Consider the following 5122-nt stretch of genomic DNA (forward strand, 5'->3'; position numbering starts at 1 on the left):
GATATTTTAATCATCATCATGAAAATAATTCTGTAACACATAAAATATGAAAATATATTCTGTATATCTTGATCATATATAATTTTTATTTTTGAGATGGGGGTCTTGGTATGTTTCCCAGGCTGATCTTGAATTCCTGAGATGAAGAAGCTCTTGCCTCAGCCTCCAGAATAGCTAGGATTACAGGTGGGTGCACCAGAGTCAATGAATCATTCTTTATTCCTGCTTTAAAAGTGAGAGGACAGAGCCTCAGAAAAGACAAATGATCAACCCTGAAACAGAGATTGGAGGCAAATCCAGTTTTCTTCTGCTCTATAATGAGACTAGCCTGTCTCTTTCCAGCCTCTAGGTGGCCCCTGTGTGTGATCAGGTCAGCGACGCCACAGTACACAGGGCTTGTTCCTTTGCACTAGACTGAAAGAGCCAGAGGTGTAGTGCGCCTCGGAGCCTTCTGAGTTCATTACTCTAGAGCTCCATTGGACAGGACGTGCAACTTACACAAGTTTCTACTTCCCGGGAGTTTGAAGCGGGCCCTGGGATCATCTTTCCTGTCAGTCAACTGAGCAGTTGATAATAAGAAAGGAGAATATTAATGGCTGATTAGCTATTTTCAGTGTGTCATTGTTATCTGTGGAGATTAGGCAGAAATGACAGCTCCATCTACAATGTTAGCTAGTTCTGGCACTTACAGAAATTAGTTGCATGGTAATTTTATCTCCCACTCATTATGTCATGGAAAATTAATGCTTAGGAAAAATAATGGTATTGTATGTGACCTCGGAGAAGGTACTGAGCTATTTTTTAGCTATGAAAACCAAAGTGGTCAGGGTGTAACTGTGTGGTCCAGTGTGTATTTAATATCCACGTACTCGGAGCTCAACCCCTAGTTGACTCCCCCAAGCAAAAAAGAAGCAGAGAATACTACCTGCTGCCTGTCTGAGTCATTTTCTTGTTGCTGGGACAAAACACCAACACTGGAAACTTAGAGAGGAGGTGTTTGCTGTGGCCACGGGATTTCTTGGCTTCAAGGCAGGAGGGCATGGTGGAGGGAAGCTGAGCAGGTGATGACAGCCGGAAGCAGCACAAAGGGAGGAGCTGGGGGAGAGACACACCCTTCTAGCTCACACTTGGGTAAGTGTGCCAGCTAAACCCCACCTAATGATACAGCCATCTAGCTCACACTTGGGTAAGTGTGCTAGCTAAGACCCACCTCCTGATACAACCACAGAGATGAATGCATCCGTGGATTAGCACCTGTGAACACATTGCCTTTGTGGTCCATCACCTTCGGAAGTCCTCTGCTGAGCACAGGAAGGCTTTGAGGGCACCCGGGCCGAGACCATAAATCCTTGATGTGTTTGTTATAGGACCTCTGCGTTAATAAATAACATTTCAAAGCTTAATGCAGAGGACAATAATAAGGAGCTCTGTGAATTTTTAAGTCCTGCAGATGGAACCCAAGGCCTCCTGCTTGCTAGGCAAGTACTCTACCACTGAACTATATTCCCGGCCTCATTGGAGATTTTTATTTTGTTTTAAAGCAAGGTAAATGCTATATGTTTATCAATAAAACTTTGAAAAGAAAAAAAAATTGAATTAGAGATTCCTTGCTCTGAAAAGCACAATGTGTTTCTCAAAATGCAAAGAATATTTGAATTACAATACTTAAACACTCTTCCAATGCAGATTCCTGCACCAACTGGAGAACTACTGAAAGTGACACTCCAAGAGCGGGTTCTGGATTCCTACATTTTAAGCCATTTCCCTAGGTGACTCATCACTAAATTGAGAGTCGCTAATCTACAATAAGGTGGCCTACAAACCCTGAGACTTTGCATTGCTAATTATGTGCAAGGATGAGGGCACTGGTTGGACTGTGACTCCCGTGACGCCCAGGCATCTCTGCCACCCCCTTCCCTTGCACCACAGACTTTGCACCCCACCTTCTCATCACTCCAGAGAGAGCGCCCCTTGCTCCTTCCACCTTCCTTCCTAATCAGGTACCACAACTCTGTGGATTGTCTTCCAAACAAATTCATCCCTATGAACCTACAACTTCAAAGTTTGTCCCAACTTGAGAGAAGCTAGTATTTTAAACCTGCAGTTATGTAACGCGTTAACTTGTATACAAGAGTTCTGTTTTTGACATATTTTCAAAGCAGCTGCTGGAACTATTATTCAAATTTTGATTTAGAAGCATTAAACATCAATGGTCCTTTCCAACTTATGTCTGTGCGATCTTTTATTTTCCCCGTTATTCAGGTAATATGCCAACACGAGGTCAAGATTTGAGAAAGGAAATTGTTATGAGAGTACACTCATGACTTTATGAACCCAGAAGGGTCTGACCCTCACCTTTCCTGCAGTCAGCTATACCCAAAGATGAAAAAAATGGTACAGAACAGTTTTCACTTTAGACTGCTAATTTAAAAAGTCCAGGACTCTGTTATTTTCTTGCTGGGTAAAGTGAAGGTGAGTTTTCTCTGCAGGGGCTGATCCTGGAAGCAATGGCATTTCTACCCAGGAGCTGCCTGATGCCTGGAAGCAAGGTTCACAGGCCCTGTGATGAGGGCATCCCACCCTTGACCACTCATTCACTCTGATGCAGCCCCCAAAAGAATATAAAGAAAAGATTTATTTTCAATGCAAGTGGTCTACAAGGATAGCACATGTGATGGTACTCACCACACACACAATCATGAGCCAGTTTGTTCCCACAAGGACAATTTTGGTATACACAGGTGTCATGGTACACATTGGTCAGTTCAATACGAAAGTTGCTGGTCCTGTGCCACATCCCCACTAAGCCTTCTGTGTACCAGGCCTTCACTGTGCCTTGGGATCAGCTGTGGTTTCTCTGGTTACACTTGGAATTGGACGACATTGCAAGACCATTTTTGTAAGTCACTCCCCCACCCCAGGTGGTCTTGTCAGAATGACTGGGCTCATGTGCAGTGTGCAGAGTCACAGAATACATGGAAAGCTGAGCTTGTAAGATTTGACTTGGTCACACGGTAATTGCAACCAATCCTGACAACGGGAACGAGAGACAGCCATCTCTGGATGGAAAGCCTGCCAGGCTAAGATACACTTTGTGTTTTACCATACGTCACTGACTGCACGCTTGAGTTTTGGACCAGTTCCTTTTGAACGTCACTTCCAAGAGGCACATCTTTGACATTTAATGTTATTAGTGATTAGTCTCTGAGCCATAAAGCATTTTGTTATGGAGAAAGATGTATACAGTGACATCAGTCAATTTTCCCTGAAGATCGAGTACTTGATTCCACCTTTCCTTTTCTACCTTTTACTTATATTTTTAGTGTCCTAGATATGCTAATTCCAATACAGTAATGATTGGTATGGAATCTCAGCTGAGGCCATATTTAATCTAAAAATTAATTCTCCAGAAAAAAAGACATCCTTTCTATCTACAGTGAAAAGGTAAGGCCAGCCCAATTCTTCAGAGCTCTCTATACAAATCACATGGCCTTATGTGGGAATACATCACATCCTTATTCTGGGAATAAGGATGCAGGAATATCTCTACTGGGAAAAAATGATGGATTAGTGCCTGACGGTGGAACGTACATTTAATAGACTCAGTTTTATTTGGAATTCAAAACTGGCAAATGTTCTTATGAATATTAGTTATAATGATTTTAGAGCAGATACTAGAAGTTCTTGTCCCATCTGGGTCCTAATCAAAAAGAACTTGGCCTGGAAATATGAGTTGCTCAAAGTTATTAAATTGTTTGAATTACAAATGATTATAATTATGACAGATACTAGACATCATTAAAATGGCTCCTATGTTCTGGAAACACACATATTCACTAAATTTTTATTTGGCTAGAGTTTCCTTATAATTAAGGCTCTTAAGCTAAGTGAAATTAACTTCTAATGATGTTTATGAAGTTATTCTTTCTAACTGAATTAGTTAAAAAAACAAATTCTTAATTCTTTCATCAATAAAAACTTCATGATCATGCTTGATAACTTTTAGTTCTAATGGTCTACAGCCACGAAAAGTTTGAGATCAAAGTCTCTAGCCATACCTGCGAGATCCAGGGTCATGAAGAAACAGGAAATGAGGAGAAGAGATGTGGTCTGTCTTTGCCTGTTTTAATGAGGTGAAACACTTCAACTTATAAAAAGTATAAAATCATTTCAAATGAATACTTCATAGAGCTTATACTATGCTATGTGGTGCAGGCATAAGTTTCAATGGAAAGTTTGGAGCGAAAGCTGTGTAATAATTTGGAGTTAATTTCAAACACAAGAAGTAATTATTTTCTAATTCCTAGCACTCCACTAAGGTTTCTGGAGTGCTTCAGCTAGGAGCAATTTAAAAGATATTTGGTTAAATAGTGAAATGCTATGAACAGGAGACAGGCTTAGAGAAGTTACATAACTACTTGTGAATTGTGAATGTTGATGCTGGAGGGAGAAATCAGACTTCCTGATATTTAGGCCAACACTTTTCTAACTGACAATTTTGAATTCACTTGGAATCTGTGTTCACAGCTTTTTAGTAAGGAAACTAAGCAGGGCAAAATCTGTTCCCTTAGGCTGTGCTCTGAAAGGATATCATTGTGTGGCTTCATGACCACTTTTCTCTAGAGGTGGGTTGGTAAATGTTTTGACACTTGTCCCAGAAAGATGTCCTGGAACCTCTATAAAGAGGGTTCACCCTTCTAATAGTTTAGTTACTTCAAAAACATGGGTTTGGGTGCTGGAATCTGATATTTTCCAGAACTTTCTTATGGCCACTTATTAATCTAATAGTAAAAACTTTTTTTTTGCCATCATGAAGGCTGGAAGTACAAGGCAAATTTCTGGAAGGGTTGAAATTTTAGCTGTGGGGAGAAATAAATAGCCTTATGATCTCTGAGATCCTCTAAAATATCACTGGATCATTTCCTGGAGAACGTCACGATGCTCAGATGTTAAACCCAGCTGCTAGCAGATAGCTTTCATATCTTCCCTGACTCTCAAGGAACATGATCTAAATATGAATCATCTTAAGCACCCAAATCTTGGCTAGAAAATCTGCCTAGTGACATGGCATCCTGTTGCCTGAGAAGCGCCAGGGGAATTCTTTCCATCGCCTCTTCCTCAG

Source organism: Octodon degus, unplaced genomic scaffold (genome assembly GCF_000260255.1).
Source record: "Octodon degus isolate 3935 unplaced genomic scaffold, OctDeg1.0 scaffold00012, whole genome shotgun sequence".
In the NCBI taxonomy this organism is placed as follows: Eukaryota; Metazoa; Chordata; class Mammalia; order Rodentia; family Octodontidae; genus Octodon; species Octodon degus.